This window comes from Mus caroli, unplaced genomic scaffold (genome assembly GCF_978045245.1).
Source record: "Mus caroli unplaced genomic scaffold, Mus_caroli_1 scaffold_14, whole genome shotgun sequence".
Taxonomy (NCBI): domain Eukaryota; kingdom Metazoa; phylum Chordata; class Mammalia; order Rodentia; family Muridae; genus Mus; species Mus caroli.
Window position 1 is genome coordinate 65,290,022 of NW_028227269.1, and position 24,891 is coordinate 65,314,912.

General features: G+C 35.6%; 1 protein-coding gene across 2 annotated transcripts in view; it reads right to left on the reverse strand.

The window, feature by feature from the left end:
• The window catches only part of Mdga2 (MAM domain containing glycosylphosphatidylinositol anchor 2), a 766,587-nt gene that overhangs the window by 384,852 nt on the left and 356,844 nt on the right, over nucleotides 1-24,891 (reverse strand). The gene's annotated exons all lie outside the window — the stretch shown is intronic.

Genomic DNA, 24,891 nt, shown 5'->3' on the forward strand with positions numbered 1-24,891 from the left:
AAAGTAAAAGAAAATTTGAAAAAAAAATTCTTTATGAAAAGTGATGCCAAAACCACAAAGGTCTGTTATCGAGTAAACAATTTTAAAAATATAGAAGGAAGACTAAAACAACAAATCAGACACAGTTCATCCGGATTCCCTCAAATCAAGAAAACCATATGCTTACTGCTTCCAAACATTCATTTCTTAAAATAAGAAGGACACCGGGAGTGTAAATGCAGTTCTAATGTATTTGATATCAACCTATGTAATTACTTCTTATTTAGTTAAAGGAATATAATGCAGGTTAAAAGTTGCACTGTTTTACTAATGACGTAATATCATTTTTCACTGTTCTCAAAACATGCGTCACGATTGTAAAGAGCAGATTCTACAAATTGATAAGCTGGTTTACTGAGAACCAGTCATGAGGGATCAAAGCTGTTATTCAAAATAGTCATAAGGGAATGTAAGGTTTGAATCAGTACCTATGAAGTGGAGGGTGGTGTGGGTGTGGCATAGTTGGCTTATCATTGAGACAAGTGGCCAAGGGAAGGAAAGAACAAGAGTGCCAGGCACAGCAGTTCAGGTGACTGGGTGGGGTAGAAGAACAGAAGGCTACTAGATCAGCCAAGGAAACAAGTATGTGTGTAATCATGGAATTGTGTCTCTAACCATTACCGACTGTTGTCTCTGATAAGTGTGCAGTCAAGCAGGTCATGAGAGGACTAACTATTTCAGCACGTAGACAAAGCAGTGAGGTGTGCTGTTAGCAAGACTTCCTGCCATCTCTGTAATTCATGGACTGTCTCCTGATTGGTCACTAAGATGCATCAATTGCCAGTCTAAGAATCAGAATGCTTTTTGCAGAACTATGGCTGTCCTGCAGGCAGAGCTTGTACCCAAAACTCAATAACACCTTTCAAAATGTCTGGGCAATAGAAACACAGCATGTGGTACCCCAGGGAGTACATCCTAAAGCTATAAGCCTGAGATAATCACTAACACATGGCTACCAAGAAAATCATGCCACTACTATGGGGTTATATCTGAAAACATTGAAGATATCTGTCAAAATTTGCTTTCAGACTTCAATGGCATGTAGAGTCTGTGGTGCAGAGAAAACCATATTTTGCTTTTGACAGACACAACGGAAGCAGCGGCCTTTCATTTGGAAAGGCATTCTGGGTTTGGGCAGGACCCCCTGGGTGCTTCACAAATTTGTTAATCTGCCTGGAGATCAGGCCTGTTGCCATGGAACAGTTTGTGAACATTTCCCTAACTGTAGGAAACAATACTTGTGTCCATAGGAAGTGTTCTTACTGCAGATAAATACAGCCAACATGTACACAGTGGAGAGAACCTTCACCCATTGGTTTCCAGGTGTATGGGTTGTAGAAACCTTAATACCCACTGGGCTGAACTTAAGTCCCAAGTAGGAGTATGATGAGTGCTATTGTGTGACTGAAAAAAAACACATAGTGCATTTTGGACATCACTGATAAGGATTTCTATAGTTATAAATCAGAGGACCTGATTTGCAAAGGTGATCACCAGCATTGGGGGAAACTTCAATGTGATAATGGCTTGAGCCTTCTAATAATACCATTGGAATGCCCTCTGGGTAAGAACTTCCTTAAACTATCAATATTCTACCTTGCATTTCCACAGGAAATAGCCAAAGAAAGGATGCCAAAATCTTACTTCAATTCTTCCATAGCTCCATCATTATCATGACCTCCATCTCTCAAGTGGAAACTGGACCAGAAGTTCCTGTGTGTTCAAGCCACCAGCGACTCCTTTCAGTAGACACTACCCTGGAGAGAAACAGGACGCTTCTCCAAGACTTGCACTGCTCAACACAAAGTAACTGGAACTATCATGCCTTGTTTTATTAGCTTGTTTTTTGTTTGTTTGATTTTTGTTTTGTTGTGTTTTCTTTTTTGGCTAAGGAAATTGCATAATCAGTTTAAGATCTTTAGCCAACTCCCTGATCAGTGGACCGTTGCACGAATATTTTTCCTGACTAAGCTACATTATGTATTTATTCATACAAAAGCGAAGCTGTGCAACACTTGGAATGGCCCAGCATCAGCATCGGCTCTCTCCTCGCAGGCCACTCTGCATAGAAAGAATATTTACTCTGTCATCCTCGCAGCAGCCAGTGTCCTTACTCAAGATATTTTTTTTTCTTAAAGACTTTTAAAGATTTCATAATACAACTATATTTCCATTTCTTCATAAAAGGGCACTGTACCTTTACTGGTGGGACAATTTCAAGACCCACAATTCATAGTGAGAAGCAATAAAGACAACTCATGACAGATAGCAGATAGCATGATGTAATGTAGAAAGTTACAACATTATGACTTTTCAATTTTAAAGAAAATTGAAAAATTTTAAGGTGTATATCTGAAATATACTCTGTTAATGCTCATTTGTTTAAAAAAAAAAGAGTAAAAAGTGTGAGAAACTAGAATCACGAACATCCTAGGCTCATTGTGGGTGCAAGTTCTTTATCAGATTTGAACATACATTTGCCACATCTATGACCTCTGTAAAGAATAGGTGAGGAAAATTGAGTGCAATGAAGCAAGCAGGGCTGTGCTCTCTGAGAAGACGACATTGAGGGTTTGTTTTCACCTACAAGGCTACAGTCTTTCCACCTGCACTAAAAGGATGGAAGAAATAAGGCCTGGAACAGTACCAATATCTTCCCCCTTGTAGCCCATTACACCAGGCTGCATTTCCCTGCAGTTGTGATTATTACATTACTACTTGATTACTAACTATTATTGCCACAGTTGGAAAACTGAAAGCACAACATGGGGCCATTTCCATTAAAGGAATATGAAAGTCCATAACAAGCTCCGAGGTTGTGGGGCTGCTGGCGGGGTTGAACTGTGAAGTGCATAAGCATCTACTTAAGATGCTGTTTGAAGGGGTACCACAGCTTACATCATTATTTCATTTAGTTTCTACCACAGATTTTTCCATTAAGTAATGTTAGACACTTAAGCAGTATATCGGGATTATTTGTGCTCTAATAAAAGGAAGGGGGCATAATATAATTTTTTTCTACTCATTTTCCAGAGTACCGGAGTTTGTATTGAATATATTTGCAATCTTGATGTTTCCTGGTGGACAGAAGTGGCTCCACAGAGAATCTCCATCATATTAAGTGGCAGAACTGAGAAGCCAAAGCAGAGGGACCATGCCCATAAAGGGGTGTGTGCTATTTATGCAAGCACAGGAAATGAAACTAGGTTACTGCCATTTAGAAAGCCAAGAAAACCTATTCTATTAATACTAATAATTAAAAAAAAGATGTTTGAAACATATTGTGTGATGTTGTAGGAGGAAAGAAATGACTATCCCATCCTTCATGTCATTTTGTTTCTCATGTGGCTCAAGTGGCAAAGTGTCTGGAGATAAGAAGTAAGATAAGCTCGTTTACAGTGGTCTTTAAGTCCAAGTGTAGTCGAGAAGAAAGACTAAACTAATTTCAGCATTTTGCAGGGCACAGATGAACACCATACAATAATCGCAAGGGTCTTTCTCATGATGCATGAGAGAGATTAACCATAACTCTGTGTGTGTGTGTGTGTGTTTATTGAGGGGTGGGATACATCCCAATTAATAAAATAACCTAAAGAAGATATATAGATATAGATATGGATATGCACATAGATATAGATAGATAGATATAGAGATAGATAGACAGATAGACAGACAGACAGACAGACAGACAGACAGATATAAAATTTCCAAACTCGTGGAATTTGTTTATTTGAGTGATTTTTCTCCATGACCACCTTATAGAGGAAAGAAACCTGAGAAGATTTAAAGCTGTCCCTAGAGGCTTCCATCATGTGAAGAGGGCTTTCCCTCCTGTCTTACTTGACCACATTACTAAAGGGTCAACTTAAAAGTTACTCTAAACCCTACTGTGTGTACTGCTAACGTCCTGTCTTCCCCTTTGTCTTCTTTTACTTTAATGAGATAAGCACTGCTCCATTATTCACAAGAGTATTGCTTCTGTAGTCCTTCCCTTCTGTTAGTTTAAAACATTTCAACACAATGATTTCTTACCTTCCCTTTTGCCCCATGACGAACTTTGGAGGAAACACAAAACCAAAAATGCAGGAAATTGTATGAGCAAGTTTGTTGGCAGGTTATTTAAACATTTGTGTTAGGACATTTCACAAAAAGATAAAAATGTGGAAGAAATTTAAGAGTTGAAGTTGTGGTGCCAGTTTCCTCTGCAAGAGGTGATTGTGCTGACAGGAACAAGTAACAAGTTCAGGCTGAGTCTGTGAAACAGAGTCTGCAATGTGAGAAGGCCCTGGAAGTGCTCCCGCTGCAAGCCGGGGAGTCCTCATCTCCCTCCTGGGTGGCTCTGCTAAAACTCTTAGGTAAAACAGACCATCACTTTCAGTTAGTGAATCCAATAATGGCAAGAAACAACTCAAAGGGGCTCCTTAAAAATATAAACATTTGAATATTAAGAAAACTTTGCTTGGTGATATGGTGTGGAGGTTTATACACATAGTCCCTGCTACTCAGGAAGCTACTATAGGGGAATAGAATTATAAGACAGCCTGAAGAGTTTAGTACGATTCCTTCCCGCAAAGTATTCAAACATACCACAAATTCAAATGGAAGATTCTTTTATATTTTCCCATAGATCTCAGTTATACAATTACTTTCTTTCTCAGCAACGCTTTAAGGTCCCTCGTGTAGTAATAATTAAGAGTTGAAATTTATTCATATCTTCTGTGTTTATTAATAAAACTTTATTTAAAGATAAACTTCTTAAATGCTTTGAGAAACCAATCTCTTGATGGTTTTGTTTTGTAGTTTCCTAATAACTAAGGATACTAATTAGCTATGTTTTGTGCTTATGGGCCATTCTTATACTTCAGGGGAGATGATTCAGTCGATATACCCATTATAAATTGTGTCAACTTTTTAACATTAAGTTTTAAGTGTGCTTTCTATACTTTATATTAAGGTGTTTTGTTATATACAATTTATGAACATTTCTCATACTGTGAGACATTGTTTAAATGTTTTCTTTTTCTCCTTCCTATTTTCTTTGTTTGTTTGTTTTTCTTTTCTCTTTCTTTCTTTCTTTTTTCCTTCCTTCCTTCCTTCCTTCCTTCCTTCCTTCCTTCCTTCCTTCCTTCCTCTCTCTCTCTCTCTCTCTCTCTCTCTCTCTCTCTCTCTCTCTCTCTCTCTCTCTCTTTCTTTCTTCTTTCTTTTTTTTCTTTTGACTCAGATTCTTACTATGTAGCCCTGGTTGGCTTGAACTTGCTATGTAGATCAGGCTGGCCTCAAACTTACAGTAATCTCCCCCCTTTTGCCTTAGGAGTACTGGGATAAAGTTGTAGCCTTGCAGACTTTTGAAAAACTTATTATAGCATAACATTTTGTAATTTGTATGAGCTGAAGTTTACATACTATAGGAGACTGTTATTTGCGGGTTTAACATCACATTAAGAGAGAACGTAAGTCTTAAAGAGTAGGACTTATCCTAAACAATCTCTAATAGCAGCTATTAACAGGATTGGAATTAAGCCTTGGACTTTTAAATGAGTTGCATAGGCACAATGCTTATCTAAGAGTTGAAGCACATATATTATGTTGTAACAAAATTAATCTTAAGTTTTTGTCTCAATATTCAAAGATTTATATCAGCGAAAACCTTAAACCTGTATCAGTATACAAAATTCTCTACCAATGTAAGATCATACTTATAAAATGCTTTTGTTTTAAGAGTTGATTAAAAAAAAGAGTAGGATTTCATTGTACAGCATTGTGTTCATGGTTTGAATCTGAGACAAGTTTACATTCTCAGCTTTCTTCTCAAGTATGAAATGTTTCATCAGCTCCTTAGTTCTTAGTAAATTGATGTGAAGTCGACAAGGGTGCAATAATTTTATTTTGCAGAATAGCAGTGCTCCATTTCTTCATGACAACAGGTCTATAGGATGCATGGAGCTGAAGCCTAAGAGTCAACATGAAGTTCCTTTTCCTCCCAACACTGGTTGCCCATCTTCTGATCCAACTGTACCAACTACACTAACACTGTATCACCTGAAAAAATATTTTACTGAAAAACCTCATCAGTTGTGCTTTCTTGTATGATGTGTCTGAGGAGCTGCTAAGGGTAAAGTGAAGCGTGAATACCTCCATCAAAGCATTCTGGGCATGCAGATGGTTCTTCAGCCATGCGGACTGACTTCAGTGCCAGGTGAGGTTCTCAGAAGCGTCTCTCTTATGTGTGCCTCTCATGTAAACATGATCTGATATTTTTATAAAAGTCAGCCTATATGCATTGAAATGCTTGGGAGATAATTGGAGCACTATTTTGACAGACAAGGACTCTAAAATCTTCAAGATAATAAGTAGCTAAAGAAACTATATCTTACTAATCTCTATCATCACTAATTTGATGACTAATCCCAACATCCTGCTAATGTAACTCGGTATTCCTATATACGGAAATGTAGAAATTAAATAAAAAGAGAATCATGTTTATTTCTGCTTCATGTCTCCTCGGAATACTTAGTTGAAAAATAAATTCTTCATAATTATATAATATATAAATATAAACATCCATACAGTGTGCTAGGTAGTGGTGGATTAGTATATTAGGGTGTCTAATAAGTTACCTAATTTTGATGACAGTAGCTTAGTTAATATAGCAAACCATCCTTAAAAAAACAAAAATGTATTGGTTCCCTAAGTTAGGATTGATAATAGATCTACTATTCATCCAGTGTACATGTCTTTTGAATTTAGGAATTTTTTTTCTTTTAGAAAGTGAATTGAAAATGGCAAACCGTAGCCCCGTGACTGTATATCTGTACAATTGCTGATGTGAATTCTGCCTCAGCTAAGTACCTTTTGGATTTGACAGTGGATTTGGTTGGCTTGATCTAAATTACACGTCTGTCTTTTTGTTTTTTTCTTCTGAACTCCAACAGGAACTTAATACTCTTAAAGCTTAGGTCACACTCCTCATTATCTTTCCACGAATAGAACTTAAACATGATATCACACACCAGGTCTATTGTCCATTCATTTTTCCAGAACCTAGAGTCAGCATGGATCACAACACCAGAACTGTAAGATGAAAATAGAATCACTCTGCCCTTGCTGGTCAGGCCAGGACTTGACCATGATTGAAAGATGCAGCAGGGAAACCATGCACTATTCTCACAGCACGGCTCCCTTGAAACCTCATCTGGGCTGCTCAGCCTGAGATCAACGGTTTGTTTGCATCTTATTGCTCTGCCTGATCCCTCTATTTTTTCCTATTCCATGTGAACACATCCTTGATGAAATGTCTGTAAACCAAATCTTACTTCAGAAACTGCTTTGAGGGAACCTTCACTAAGACACAGACCATCAACAATGAAATGCCGATATAAAGTATAATGAATAGTGTTCAGGGTGGTGGGCATTTCCTTTTTAAAGAGAGCTATAATTAAATAAGTGATGAATATTTACTCTACTTTATTAGTTGATTCTCCAACCATCATGGCACTAGGAAAGACTCCATAAATATATGTTTGGGAAACAATTGTAAATTATTAAATTAGCCAACACCTGTAAAACACAGATATACTCTTAGTAATGCCTATGCTTTGGATTGGGCATTGCTAATCTAGTGGGCTTCAAAAGGAAATTTATTTAATAGTAGGTTGAAAATACGGTGAGATGAGCATAATTTTAGAAATTGAATTATTTGTTTGGAGAAAACTTCTAAATCACTTGGATCTAACTGCCAAATATTAAATGTTTTTCCAAGTGAAACAAGACTAGGCCGGTGATTTAAAATTCAGGAAGGCATAATTATTCATGCAGTGTTCTAGAAGGTGTAGATAACCAGTCTTAGCCTTGAACATTAGACGATGCTATATGCTACCCACCTCATGTTTACCGGATACACGGCTAACTATTAACATGATTCAAAGTATGTGATTGCTTACAATGGAACTATGTGACACGCAGACCTAAAAATGGCCTGAACTAGCCCAAGAAAGAATAAAGAGGAAACAGAGGACACATGTGGCCATCCTAGGTCGGAGGGAAGGAAGGGAAAGCATTAGCTGTCTCTTGTGATGCTGTGCCAGTGCCTGGCAAACACAGAAGTGGATGCTCACAGTCATCTATTGGATGGAACACAGGACCCACAATGGAGGAGCTAGAGAAAGTACCCAAGGAGCTAAAGGAGTCTGCAACCCTATAGGTGGAACAACAATATGAATTAACTAGTACTCCCAGAGCTTGTGTCTCTAGCTGCATATGTAGCAGAAGATGGCCTAGTCGGCCATCATTGGGAAGATGGTCTTGCAAACTTTATATGCCCCAGTACAGAGGAACACAAGGGCCAAGAAGTGGGAGTGGGTGGGTAGGGGAACAGGTGTGGGGGAGGGTATAGGGGACTTTCGGAATAGCATTTGAAATGTAAATGAAGAAAATATCTAATTAAAAATTGGAAAAAAAAAGGGGGTGGGGGGAGGATTGAGAAAAGTGAAATGGATCAAAAAGGTAAAAAAAAAAATGGAAGTTCAACATCAACCAGTCCAGAAAAATGGACATGGAAAAGTGAGAGAAACAGCCTCACCTAGAGAACTTGAATTTAGTAGGAAGGATACTACTAATCAAAACAAATGGTTTTTATGTTTTGTGTTCAGAAATGGGAAAACAATGATTCTAGGAAATACTGCCCCCTAGTGGAAGACCCACTTCCACCACAAACTGGGCTGCTGAACCACAGATTGTGTTAGGCATACATGTCCTTGAACAGTTCTAAATTGTGGCCCAGTCACAAACTGACTGCATCAAGGATAGAGGCTTACTGGAAAAAGTCATATATAAATGAGGAAATTTTTCCTTATAATTTCTGGAGAATATTACACAATTTTGAATGTATGAATTATTAATGAATTAGCAATGCTGTAATCTCAGTGTCCGAGGGGTACTTTTATCTAAACCACAAAAATGTCCATAATCTACAGATACCCAAATCCCTTACATAACATAGCACAATGCTTAAACATTTTCCCTTATGATTTGAGTGTTTTCTATGTCACCTATAATGTCTACTATGACACAAACAGCAATATCCAAAACAGCACTGTATCTTTCAGAATATTTTATGTTGAAAAAATATTCTAAACTCAACTGAACATGCAGATACAGAGGGCAGTAATCCGCAATTCAAAATTCAATGTACTTCGATACAGACTCGACACATATCCTAGCAATTTTATCTACAGTACTAGAAGTTACTACTGTTAATCTTTTAGGAATGTTTCATGACCTTCCAGGACAAATGATAGCAATAACTCTTTGTTCAACACTTTTGTCTTTGCTTTCTGTAATGAAAATTTTAATCTTCCTAACTGACTCAGAAAATAAAACTTTAATCTTTGCATAATTTTCATTTAAAATATTTATTTATTTAATTTCCTGAATTTTGCCACTTAAGATGCATGCATTATTTGCCAGTACAAAGTTTGTAAAGAAAGCTTTGTGTATAGAGATTGTATAATGTAACCTACCAACACATGCAAAACATATTTATTCTTTAACATTACTGTCAAGAAAAAATATAAGTTCAGAGTTCTTTACAAATTTTACTTAAAGTTCATAGGTATTTTGCCTCTATGTGTCTGTGAACCAATACCACGAAGGTCAGAAGAGAGTATGTGATCTGCTGGAACTGGACTTACAGGCAATTGTGAGCTGCCATCTGGATGCTTCCAATAAATCCTACATCCTTTGAGAGAGCAGTCAGTAATCTTAACCACTGAAGTGTCCCTCTAGTCTTAGATCCACCATTCTTCGTCCATATTTCCAAATTGTCAAATTTACAATTAATGCTCTCACCAAGAATGTGTGTGATTATGATTTCCTTTGTACACTTGATGATCATAGGTTATGTTACTATTTTGGATCTACCTGTTTGAGAGTTTCAAATGTGTCTTCTCCACTTCCATCATGCTTATTAAAAATCACATCATTAGAATGTGTGTTTAGTCTGAAATGTCTGCCTCTCCTATTCTTTGACTATCACCTTAGGTTATACTTTTTCTTTTAATAAGATGTTTCTGTCTTGCTAAAAAGCATTATATCTTTTTAGCATGTAAAATGTAAATAAAAGGAGTTGATGTGAAGACTTAGAAATTTGTGGTTAAATATGCAAGGCGATCCAAGGATGGTGGAGGTGACTGAAATAGGGAAATAGAGGCAGGAAGATCAACATATCAAGATCATTCTTGTTACATAGAAAGTTCAAGAGGAATTTTATGAATAAAAAAAGAAAAAGAAAGAAAGAAAGAAAGAAAGAAAGGGAAAGAAAAGGAAAGAAAAGGAAAGGAAAAGAAAAGAAAAGAAAAGAAAAGAAAAGAAAGGAAAAGAAAAGAAAAGAAAAGAAAAGAAAAGGAGATAGACAATGTTTTCAGAAAGGTGCTTACGCTACACCATACCAATCAGCATGTTTATTGGTTGTAATGATAACTCAGTGGATAAAGGTGCCTGCTGTGGTGAGGTGAGTTCAGTCTTCAAAACAAAGTAAAGTGAGAGCAGAGAGTCCACTCTACAAATTATGTCCTGACCTCCACATGTGAAGCACAGTGCATGTGCTTTGCGCATGTGCACACACACACACACACACACACACACACACACACATGAATGCACACACACACTTGCATACACACATAGTAGATTATATATATGTATGTATATATATATGTATATAGATAGATACGGATAGATAGATAGATAGATAGAGAATGAGTGTGAGAGGGAAACAAAGTGCATAACTTTTTTTTAAGTGTAAAATTCTTCTGAATATTCAATATAAAAAGGCAAAGGAAGTCTCATCTCTATCATTCAAAAGTACTTGAAATATTGTTTTGTTGAAATAATCATATAAAGAACTATTTGTTTTATTACTTTCTTTATGGCTATTAATCTTTGGTATATATTAAATAGTATTAAGTATACAGTTTGAGGTGACAATTTTTGGAGGGAAGCATGTTGGAATCAGAAAGAAAAAAGTTATTGAAAGGTCTTAATACGTTTGTAAGGAATGAATGAAAATTAAAGCAGTCTTCTTTTTTAAGGAAAATTGAGGACGATGGGATTTGAAAAGGTATGGCAATGTGACTCAGATGCAATTTTGACAGTGTTTGAGGGCTCACCTCGTTTTAGCTTTCAATACAATGTAAATTAAAAGTGTAATGATTTGTTCACAGCCTGCTTTGTTTGTGTCTATTTTTCAATATTAGAGTGAACCATATGCCTCCATGCTCCTGCAGTGACTTTATAAATATACATTACATGACTGTCACTTTCTTATTATGTAGATGTGTCTGATGTACTTTTTTGTGTGCATGCTTTTGTGTTTGTGTGTGTGCATGGAGAGTGGGCAGGAGGAATTAGAATGTATTCAGGTTTTTGCTTACCTCCTTATTTGAGAGAGCCAAAGAGACACTTGTTGTTTACACTGCAGACCAGCCAGCCTGTGAGTGTCCAAGGATTCATCTGTTTTGTCTGATGTCCTGCCATTCTAGGCTTATGCTACTGCTCTGGCTTTATGTGGTTTCTGGGGGGTCTAAGCTTAGGTCTGCACACTTTGGAGGCAAGTACTTTATGCACGGAGCCACCTCTCAGCACTGAGTTTCTTACTTTGGATATAAATAAATTTCAACAGCAACTATGTGAACTGCAAAAACACGCAAAGAAACAAACAGCCAAAGGGGCAAAATGTATGTACTATGTGATTTACATGTATATTGTGTGTGTGTAAATTGCATTTACACATTTATATTGTATAAGGGCAAAATCAACATAATCAGCACTTGATAGTTTAGAAATGCTTAAACTGTTGTTTTCTAATTAATAGATACATTATTATAAAATAAAGTCTCTGTACAGTGTTGAAGCACACTACAATTTTGCCTCCTATCTAACTGTACTTTGAAATTCATTATTCAGCCTTTATCCATTACCTCTTCCTTGCCTACCCTCTACTGAACTCTTGTGCACTGTTTATACAAACTTAAATGAATACAGAAATTATGGAAAGCATCATGGAGGTGCCTAGAAAATATGGAGCTAGAGGCATCAGATGATACAACGTTCTCATCTTCTGAGAGCCATTGCAGTCGCTATGTTTGAGAGATGCCTTAATGCTCGTGTTTGTTCAATTACTATTCACAGTCTTCAGGATATAGAATCACTGAGGTGTTCAGAACAGATGAATGGCTAATGAAAATGGAATATGTATGCACTAGTGAATATTATTAAAGCATGAAAGAGACTGGCATCCTGTTATGTGTTGCAACATAACATAATATGGGTAGAATTAGAAGAAAATAAGACTGATAAACAAACAAATATGACATCTCCTAAGGTTAATAGGGTTAATTAGTAATTAATAAGGTCAATAATTTAAATTAATCAGCATCTTTCTTTTTTCTGCAATCGTATCAACAAGGTAATGGTGAGTATGAAAAAAGTATCTTACAGAAAGCTTCATGAGCTATGTCCACAGTGAATAAAAATAATGAGATATTACCCGATGATGTAAGATCATTCATAGTAGTCAAGTTTAAAAAGTACACAACAAATAGAATAGAAGCAATAAAATATTTGAAACAAAGAGGACTTGAAAAGAATGTGGGTTCTATGTGCTTTGTATCTTGTATCTAGGGTATTCTAAGTTTCTGGGCTAATATCCATACATATCATATGAGTTCTTTTGTGATTGGGTTACATCCCTCAGAATGATGCCGTCCAGGTCAATCCATTTGCCTAGGAATTTCATAAATTCATTCTTTTTAATAGCTGAGTAGTACTCCATTGTGTAAATGTGACACATTTTCTGTATCCATTCCTCTCTTGAGGGGCATCTGGGTTCTTTCCAGCTTCTGGCTATTATAAATAAGGCTGCTATGAACATAGTGGAGCATGTGTCTTTCTTACCACTAGCAATATTTTGCTGAAAGGACCCTGATATAGCTGTCTCTTGTGAGACTATGCTGGGGCCTAGCAAACACAGAAGTGGATGCTCACAGTCAGCTACTGGATGGATCACAGGGCCCCCAATGGAGGAGCTAGAGAAAGTATCCAAGGAGCTAAAGGGATTTGCAACCCTATAGGTGGAACAACAATATGAAATAACCCGTACCTCCTGGAGCTCATGTCTCTAGCTGCATATGTATCAGAAGATGGCCTAGCCGGTCATCAGTGGAAAGAGAGGTCCATTGGTCATGCAAACTTTATATGCCTCAGTACAGGGGAATGCCAGGGCCAAGAAGTAGGAGTGGGTGTGTAGGGGAGTGGGGGGGAGGATATGGGGGACTTTTGGGATAGCATTGAAAATGTAAATGAGGAAAATACCCAATAAAACAATTAAAAAATAAAAAAGAAGAAATACAAATAAAAGTTGAAAAAAAAGAAGAAGAAAAGAAAAGAAAAGAATGTGGGGCTGACATTCTGCCCCATCATTCTGTCTAGTCTCTGGCTCCTGCAGAGTATGGTCTTGGCCCCATCAAAAATTTTAAAAAATCCATGTCAAAATTCTTGTGAGATGCAGGGAAGATAATAGGGTATTATAAAATCTACATTGGAGTTGTGTCTTTCTAATGGATTATAATCAGATTCGCACATCATAACTAAATTATACATACAAGAAATAAGACTCTCCTTAGAGAAGGACAGTTGATTCATCAAATAAAATTCACAAGAGTGATGAAAACTCAGTTTAATATAGAAAGATTATTGATACATCAATATCAACACACCTCTGAAATATATCCATTATGTGAATATATGTACTACTACTAATATATCTAAAGAAAGAATGTGTAGAGTGTAGAGCAAAATAGGAAGTAATGAACCTTGTTACCAGGAAACCACGTTTCTATAACTATCACAAGAGATATTCCTCTTGGGTTCAGACTTATGATTCCTGTCCTTTGACAGACTAGAGAGCCTTCGGTGCCCCTGCTAACAAGATTTGCTCCCCAATAGCAGTTGTTTGGCTTCTTAGCTGGTGTGCTAGAAGCACAATCCTGCTTTGCAAGGGCCATGCCCAATCCATTTCCCATTCCAAGTTTTGAAATGATGTTTTGGTTATAATTTTCCTTTATTTCACCTTGCCTTCTCAGACTGACAGGCAGAAAAATCTTCTGTATCTACATTTGCACTTCTCATCATGAATACTAAACCTGATTTTTTGGGTTGTTTGCATGCATATTACCTTTTATGAATTTTGGAGAAACCAAATCAATCCTTAATCTGCTCATTTGAATCAATAAAACCAGGTTTATTAGTCTAAAACTAATCAGTCATAGAATCCAGGGTGCAGTTTTGAGCAAGAAGAATGTATCTTTGAGAAGAGCCATGTGAGAAAACAAGGATATATTTGCAGGTGCTAGCTCATTCACTGGCCGGGAGGGCTCAGCTGGTACACTAATTCATTCTACTGAACTTTTCTCCAATCTACCTTCAGATTAATCAATTTCTATCTTAAATTTTACTAGCTTCAAAGTGATAATTTCATTTCAAATGTGTGTGTGAAGTGTATGCATGAGCACGTGTGTCCTGTGTGTCTGTGTATGTCTATGCCTGTGTGGTGTGCCTATACATTGAGTGTAGTGCCCCCAGAGGTCAGAGTGGGCATGAGTTACTCTTGAGGTGAAGTTACAGGCAGTTGTGAATTGCCTGATGTGGGTGCTGGAAAAGTAGCATGTGATCTTTATCACTGAGCCATCTCTCCAATCCCTAAACTGGAAACTTTAAAAGAAAATCAGTGCAGTTTCTGCTTTACATGTTCAGTTTGAATTGATATAGTGTAGGCATTACAGACTAGGAGTGAACGTAGCCACTTCTTCAGAGGCCATTAAGCGTGCATTATGAATCCACAGAGAGACATTCAGAAGGGAAGATATAAGTCCATGACATTTTGATTTTGCCATTTAGTTTTCTGGTAAGTGAGGCTAGGCAGTCGCTTTCTCTTTTTTAAACTAGTAAATAGTAGAAATTTAAACACATTCAGAAAAGCTATAAACTCTTCATTAGCTAAAATCTATGCCTGCATTGTACTGGTCTCCTAGTATGACTTGTAATTGTAAGGAGGAATTAAGATTTCAAGTAGAGAAACGTTTGTTATATGAGTTGTGCACTGTGTATGTATAAATACAAGTCATATTAAATGCCATTTTTGGGTTGAATCATGATCACATCAAAGTGATCTGGATTTGGGATGCTGGGGTGTCCCAGAAACAGTTACATAGTAAATGATTTTCCAGGTTTACTATCAAGCATATTTGCTAACTCCAGGAAGAAGATTTAAAATATGTGAAGGAAGTTTATTCTTTATAGAACATACACTGATGGGCCCAAATTCCATTTACCTATCAAGGAAAGTCTTCAAGTCCAGAAACTTTGGTTCTGTGTTACCTAACCAAAAAAGCTTTGTCTCCCTAATATCTCTTAGAAACTACGAACTAGCTAGATGCAGACAAGCATTTGAATGTGTCTGAAACTGCACTTTCCAATTCTGTCCCACTCTCAACTATTGATTTTTTTCTTTCTGCATGAAAACCTGTCGTCCATTTCTTTTCTATTGTTTAGGCAGAGAGCTATGAATTTCTAGTCTGATGATATCAGTGGATTTCCAGTTTACACCTGATATTTCATAAATTTGCCACAGGTGCTTGTGATACTAATATTTAATATTGAATGGGACTTAAAATAGATGTTCTGTCAAAAGTGCATGGAGTGTGTAATGTCTGAATGTTCTCTAACTGAATGCCTTCAATAGCTATGTGGTATGGAATTCTATTTCCTGAGGTTCTTGAAGTTCATGGTGGGCAGTACAACGGGAAGATGCATTAAATCCTAAGACTGCCAAAGTAACATTTAATACATTCCTATAGTCAGAGATAGACAGGATTCTAACAGCAGCTCCCAGATACAGTAAATCCAAATAACTCTTATAATGCTCAGTCCATACAGGTTGATTGTTTAATTAATTTGAGTGTTTCTCCCTGCCACCTGTGTGTGGGTGTGTGTCTGTCTGCGAACACCTGGTGGAATTTCCTTATATCCTTCTATTATGTAGGACCTGGTGATCAAACTTGGACCATCAGGCTAAGTGGCAGACACGTTTATCCACTGAGGCATCTCTAGGTTTTGGGTTACTTAAAAGAACCATTTATGTACAGTATGGGCTACATAATGAACCCCTTAAAATGCTGTGAAATCCTAACTTTAAGAAGTTCTTAGAACCAAAATGAAGCCACTATATCAAACTGTAATAAAAAATAGACAAAGTCATGCTGACAGAAAAGTTATGAAAGGACACATAATGGAAGGCTATATTTTCACAAGAGATCAGGCAGAGCAATGATCCTGCACAAAGGTCTCTACACTCCATAAGAAGCAACAAACAAACATAGATTTTCAAATACAGTTGGCAAACAATTGTCTGTTTAATATTAAACTGGCAACCTCCTTTGCTACAAGGATCATTCAATGTGTATGTCAAGTTCATCATTTTGCCTTCAGAAAGTAGCCCTGGCAGGCTCATCTGTGAACAGACCAAAAGTTACTATTGAACAAATGGTCCCATTACAGTGCTTTTATTTTCTGCAGATAAATATCATTCATCAGTTCCCAAACAATCCCTCTCAGGTCATTATTCAGGCTTGGAAGTAAGATGTCTCCCACACAGTTATTTAAGATGAGGATAATGGAGTGGGGAGATCCTATAATCCAATACAAATAGTATCTAAGAAGAAGATGAACACTCAGTATCATAGCCCTCCCACCCACACACCCACACACATGCTGATAAAGACAGAAGAAATTGGAGTGATTCTGATGGAAGCCAAGGAACACAAAGGCCTAATGGGCATTACCAGAATCTAGGCAATGGCAAAAGAAAAAAAAGATAATACTACTCAGAGCCTCCTTCCCCAAACATCATATGGACACCCAAAACCTAGAATCCTCCCATCCAAACTATAAGGGGTGCCTGGTTTGTTTTTGTTTGGTTGGGTTTTTTTTTGTTTTTTTTTTTTTAGTATTATTTTTGTTTTCTTGCTGTTGTTTTTCTAAGCCACCCCACTTGTGTGACTTTCTCAAGGTATCTCAAGATATAGTGTGGAAGTATTAATTTCAGCTGACAGAGTTGATAGGTCTCCTGAAATGTGTTTATATTTTTTCTTTATACTATCTCAAGTAAATATTTTACAGTATTTCTAAAATATAGCTTTTGGCATATATTGCGACTTTGATGGGCTGCAGTTCTTCATAGTAATTCAAAGTGGTCTCTTGCTCCTGTTACGATGAACAAGGTAGATTGTACTATACCACAACCCTATATGTTTAAATTTAATCTGTTCCAAAAATGCAAATTTTATGATGCCCAAAGGAAAAGGTACTACTAATTAACCAAAAACTTTGCTCTGCTCAATCCTGTCCTGCATCATTTAACGATTTGTGCCAAAGGCAAGTTAGCAGGAAGAGGCTGGCTTGTAAAGGATAGTGTTTCTTCATGTAACACAAGGAGGCAGAAAAAGCTAGAAATCAATGCCTGCTGATGGAAAAAGATAAAACTATTGAGAAAATAAATGGTATTTTTACCCCTCTGTTAAGATCTCTACAGCAAGAGAAAATTCAAAGATTAACAATTACTATAAATGAATTTCTGGAGATGCTCTTTAATGCCTGTTTCCGTGTTTATCAGTCAGGGAAGCACGTTTCTTATGTAGCAGATTAATGTTTTATGGTAATTTTTATTCTTCACTGATTTATCTGGAGCATCTAGAGCACTCTAGCAAAAGGCTGTGATGAGCCTAATGTAGAATAAAATTTACTAGCTTACAATCAGCTCTTATGTACACTAGATTATATAACATTGTGCATGCAATTTTCCATTTTATGTAAAATGAAGTTGAGGTTGAAATCCTCATCTTATGTGGATGCCATTCTAATGACTGCTTCACTGAAGTAAATATAGAAAGTCTTGTCAATTCAAGGGTCTTAGTAAGTGAGCATGAGTTGGATGTAAGAATATCCTAACTATATTCACTTTTAAGCTATTCTTCAGGGATAGGCAGGTTTGATTATCACTATAAATGAATATTTGTAAAATAACAAATTTGATTACTAAGGTTATATATATACACACACACATACACACACATATAAATATATTGGAGTAAACAAATTAATCATAAAATACGTCAATTAGTTTATCATTCTATAAGAAAAAATTCACCCCATTGATGGTAAGGCCAGTAAGAATTTGTTGAGTGCTCTAAAAATACTAAAAAATAAATAAAAAATAAAAAATCATATGGTGAAATGTCAACTAATTAATAATCTCCAGCTATGTAATATATTTTTGAATATGTCAATAAAGGTATTTTTCTGATAAAACTGAAAAGTGCAATTTATAGGTTTATGTAGCTTTGCCTTCCCAATAAAAAGAAATAATAAATAGCACATACTAATTAGCTCTTTTTTTGTTTTGTTTTTGTTTTGTTTTTTGTTTTTTGTTTTTTGTTTTTTGTTTTTTTCAAGACAGGGTTTCTCTGTATAGCTCTGGCTGTCCTGGAACTCACTTTGTAGACCAGGCTGCTCTCGAACTCAGAAATCCACCTGCCTCTGCCTCCTGAGTGCTGGGATTAAAGGCATGCACCACCATGCCTGGCTATTAATTAGTTCTTAAACTGACTTTTCCACTTATTTATAACAAGGTGATACTGTCCAATACCTATTATTTGAGAATGTGATCATCTGGATGGCCTTAGAGATTCCACTGCCAAGCCAGCATTGCTAGAGTATCACTTTGTTACAGGACTCTCTCCTCTAAGCCTCTTGGTGATTGCAGTATCCATTTGTCCAGTGAATTTCCTATAGTGAGAAACCTTAGTGAGTTCTCTAACACAAACTAATAAAAAAAGTGAGTGGTAACACTGCTACATCTCTGAGCCATTTGAGTGGTTGACTTCTCTGTAGAGGTTGCTCATGCATCTCAGCACCATGTAAGATAAGTCACCATGATGTCTCAATGTCAAAAGAACCATCATAACAGCATATTAAAATAGGTTCCAGGAATTCTGTGACTAATGACATCCAAATCATCAGAAGAACTTTTCCTTCTTAACTTTTTTGGGGCCTATCTAATACTTTCAAAATGAAGACTCATTTACTACCTAACTCAATATTCAGTTGCTGCTATTGTATATACTGCTCCAGACTAATGAAAATGAGACAAATAGAAGAAAAAGCTATACATTCTAATGGGCTAATTGTAAAAATCTATAGTAAGTGTAAAAGGTTTAATTATGTAAAAGAAAATAATTTTGCATTTACAACTGAATCATAGATGGTTGATATCTACTTAACATTTACACATGCTAGACATTTTTAATACATCTGTGTAGAATTTTGGAGCCCAATATAGATATGATATAAAACATCATATCTATCATAACTCCAGGACCTAAGGTTCAGAGATCATTAAGGGAGAGAGGGCAGAGTATTGTAAGAACCCAGGGAACAGGAAGATTGCTATAAAATTATAGTCCTAGTAACTATATCCATAAAGTCTCATCAACACAGCTGCCTCATCAAAACCTGAACAAAGATGATGGTAACAAACACACCAAACCTGATGGAAAAAGACCATGAGGCTTTAACCCAACACAAACAACTACAGCCACATAAGAAATGCTGAGCTTAGGAGAAATAGTGTTCCCCAGGAAAAAGTATAGCTACTTCTTACCCAATATCAAATGGTCGTCTCTGAAAACCTACACATACAAGCAATATTATGCAGATTTAGCAGGAAGTATATGTGTATTTAGAATGTGTGTGTGTGTGAACAGTTAATAAAAAGAAACTACAAATTTGAAAAAAAAGGAAGGGTAATGCAAGGATTTAAAAATAGGAAAGGGGAGGTAAAAATGGTTTAATTATATTATAATATCAAAATTAAAATTAAAATTCATTATATTTTCTTTATGTAGTTGTGGCAGCAAATCGGGGGCTCTGTATTCTACACAAGGCTGAACCACTGAACTACATACACAGACTCACAGGTTTTACTTGATCATAACAGGTAGACTTCTGCTTTAACAGTATATTTATCATTTTGCACAATTTTTAGTCATGAAAGAGAAATGTGTGCACTTTCTCTTCAGTTAGAATGGCATTTTGCTATCTGTGAGGGATAGGAAACTCTTTATTAGTGGGTTATAAACTTCATTACAAATTTATGATTTAAAAACCCACTCTAACTTTTAAAAGTTTAATTCATGTCTTACATATTTTTTACAGGATGTGTTGTCTTTTAAAAGTTAGTGTTTCAAAGCCATTAGGTAACGCTTTATTTTGTGCCAATATGAAAATTAAAGAATTTAATGGCAGCAAGCTGCGCTGGAGAACGAAGCCAACTTCAGTCATGAATGCAAGGCAGTTAATCAGAATTCTAAACTCCATGAGGCTTTACAGAAGAAAGAGACTTAACTTTAGTTCTGTGACTCGGGGGCATTTCTGAAGTTCAGCTGTATCACATGTGAGTTGAAAACTTACATTTTCCTCAGAACCAAATACAATTTGCATATATTGTCCTATAAAGTACTTTGAGTAATCACAGTAGCTAAAGTTTTTAAACTTTAAAAAACTATTACATATATTCTAGAAGATAGACCTAGTCTAAATATAGTATGTATTTTAGTCTAAATATTATATAAATGCCCCCCTCTGGCTCTCTCTCTCTCTATGTGTTAGATAAAAAGATAGAGATAGAGACAGAGACAGAGACAGAGACAGAGACAGAGATAGAGATACATAGGTATAGATATTAGCTGGTTCTTCTAAGCACAAATGTTGTTCATAGGAATAAACAACTGCAGGGCAGTGGTGGCGCACGCCTTTAGTCCCAGTACTTGGGAGGCAGAGGCAGGTGGATTTCTGAGCTCAAGGCCAGCCTGGTCTACAGAGTGAGTTCCAGGACAACCAGGGCTACACAGAGAAACCCTGTCTCAAAAATACCAAACCAAACTAAACTAAACTAAACTAAACCAAACCAAACCAAACCAAACCAAAAAAAAATTAATAATAATAAAAAATAAACAACAACAATAACAAAAGGAATAGACAACTACAAATTCTGAGCTAATATTTAATACACTTAGATCATCCAAAGTACAAAAGTAACATTGTAACCATAGCAGTTTTAATTTAAAATGTCAATAATATATTTAGACTAAACTGTGTCAGCAATCTTTTAAATATGTAAAATGGACTCTTCTTCATACTCTGTAAAATGAATGAAAACAAAATTATTGAAGATATGATATCTACCATTAAATGCTGTATAATACTTTCAACCTTATAAATATGAACTTAATAAGGATGTTAGTCACTTCTGAATAAAACTAGGTGGATGTTTATAGAGAGCATATGAAAGTAGCCTGCATGCAGGATTTGAGACAACTACTTTTTGAGCATCTTTTGCAATGTATTGTCATGCCAACCACATCCAAAGATTAATATAAAAAATCACTTGTGTTGGCAATTCTCTCACATAAAAGAGAAATATCCAGTCTAGACAGCTATATAGCTTATGAAAAAAATAAATTATATTGCATTTTCTAAGCCATAAAAAATATCTGAGGACTTCTGGTAGAGTAATAGAATCTAATTCCTCCCCCCTCTCCCTCCCCCCTTCTCTGTGTCTGTGTGTGTGTGCAAAATACAGTATGTCTACTTTTCATATGTATGTATTTCAATTTTTGTAAGAAATATAGTCAATTGAATCTTTGAATTGCCTTTAGTCTGAAAGATATCCTACTTAGAAAATCCTTTGAAAAGTCTGTCATGTAATTTTTCTCATATGATTTACAGAGTAAACGAGGAAAATTGAGATCACAATGTAAAGGTGAAATGCTCATATTTTAATTCATAAAGAAGAAATAAATGGTTGACCCCAGCCAAGGGCATACTGAACAAACAATGTCTGTTGAAGACTCTTGGCCTCTAAAATGTCAAATTATATTAGAAATTTATAGAATTGAAACAAAATAAGATTAAATAATTTATCTTTTAAAATATAAATCTCAACTAGAACTAAAACCCCAAAAGAAAAATTTATAATATATTTTTCAGCAGTAGAATTTACTTATTATGTGAAATTCTCAAAAGTCTTTAAAGAGATGCACACTAAACTGAAAAGAAAATAGGAGATAATATTTTTAAAGGATATAGAAACCATTAAGTGTGTAGAAAAATGTTCATGACTAACCTTTAAATTTTACGAAAATCTATTTTCTCAAACATTATATAAAGTATGTTAATTCACATTATATATGTGAATACATGTTTTATACACACACACTCACACACACACATATATATATGCATATATATATATATGTATATATATATATATATGTACATTTATAATATAAACCTGACTCAAGACTATACATTTATAACAGTCTCAATTTCTGTTAAATGAGCAAAATACTGAGATATAAGAAGCAGAGAGGTTAGGGAATTTCCCCATCATTACTTTGTTAGAAGGGGGAAGCTGATATTACATAAGTATTCTGGTTATAGTGCCACCTTCTAATCCACTTTAGTGAATCTTTCTTATTTGATTACTTTTGTATATATAATTATTCTTGGACTACTTACAACGATCTACAAATTATACTTTTTAAGAGCATGTAAAATTTTTGGACATGGGCTGTCGTTTAATTCTAAAAGTTATGGGAAGAGATAGGATACTGAAACCTGTGAAGACAAGGGAATAAGACACCCCTGGTTTACATTTCCAGATCCACAGTGCCAGACTAGATACAGAAGTAATTCTCTTCAGCAAGTTGCTATAAGCCAGCTTCAGGGGCAGCTGCCAATAGTCTGCCCTTTAGACTTTGGCCAGGATGCCAAGCCCCAGCTGTTCAGTCAGCCTGCCCTAGACAGCCCGCTGGCAAAGAAGGCTATTATTTTAAAGAGGAAATATCAACTCAAACCGATGAGCCTACAAATACAACAGTTACTTCTAGGAATGAATTAAAAGATGATAATAACAACACGGTAGTTTTTGATACTGTTGTTTGCTGTCTTGTTTTTATTTTTTAACTAAGGATCAAATTTAGTCCCCCAGATGGAAATGGTTAGTGAGTAAAAATAAAAATCTCCTAGTTCTTTTTTTTCCAGAATACATTTCAGATTAGCAGAGAACAAGATGGCACTCTGAAGTGTGAATGTTGAAAGAGGAGTCTCACTGCCAAAGTAAGATGCTTCTAAGGTTAAAGGGGAATGAGAACTGTTAGAGAGCACTCTGAGAACTCTGGCAATGGTGGCACCAGACAAAAGCTCCATTTGAAATTGAAGTTTACAATTCAAACTACATGCAGGTGCAACCAGTGTTGTAACAATGGGGCCCAGTGGCTGGCTTATTTAAGGAACTGTCTCTCACCAACCTCCTTGTCTCTTCTGATAATTTAATTATTTTGATTCAAAATTTTGATTTTAGAAATCTTATTAGGTCTTTTAATTAAAATAAAAATTTAGATTGTAACAATATCAATATTTCTTGAGCTACTTGTGGAGTTAACTATAAATATGGCTTTAAAATATTTGATGAAATTATTTCACTGAACTCAATAAGTTTTCCTAAATATTTAAACACAATTCTCTTATATCTAATTGTATAATTACCAATTTTGACTTCTTTTCTGTTTTTAACCATTGTCTGTAGCATGTTAAACTATGTTAGGCCAATTTTATAAAGTTTAATTTTATTAAGAGAACGTCTCTTCTTTATCTCATAATCTGTTAATAGCAAATATAATAATTCATGAATTCACCCATTGTAATTTTTATTTATGAGAAGTTAGACATTGCGTTAGCTATTTTACACTTTTAGAAGATTAAAAAGATTAAATTGACAAAAGATAGTTTAACATTTCAATCATTACTATGGTCCTATGAGTCTACCTACCAATTCATCTATATTCTATCATCTATTTATCTCTCTGCCAAACAACCTACCTATCTAATATCTCTTTGTATCAGGCCTATCTTTATTTGTTCACCAGGATGGAATCAAGATTTCTTAATCAGTTAGAGTGAAGAGTGGCAAAAACAAATGACAAGATAACGGGGAAATTCATCAAACCCCTGTTTTGTCTCCATTCTTTTCTGTAGCTGTGTCAGCCAGACTTCTTCTTGTGTGTGTGTGTGTGTGTGTTTGTATACTTTATATTTAATCAACTTACTTTCCCTGCTACACTTAAATACTAGTGTGAGGTGTGAAGTGGTCAAATTAAGTATATGAAAATAAGAATTAATTCGTGAGTGAAAACACTTGCGTATTTGTATATAACTGCATATATTTATTTGTGAACAATTCTTTGGTACATTAATTTTTGTATGTTATTTTAGCACCTTTAAATTTTCTATTATTTATATAATTATTGATTATAATATATCATATATAATATTATATACGATATAGTAATATTATGCTAATGGCTAGCAAATGCTGTCATTGCTAATCACTTAAGGATGTTGCAGCTGATTAATATGCAAGTTCAAACTTAATTCACCACCTGGAAACATTTATTTAGAACATGTATGGAAATAATGGCTAAGAATAAGGAAGGTGCATGTGACGTCACAGATCTTCAAACAAAGCCTCTTCAGGTACAGTTATGTCATCATGAAGTCAGGTTTTCCACATTCTAAAATAAACTTGTCGCCATATGAATTGTTATCTTACTGAGCTATTTTTGTAGTTGTCTTTTTAACAGCTTTCTTGGAAGTGTATTCTCAATTTCTCACACTATAAAA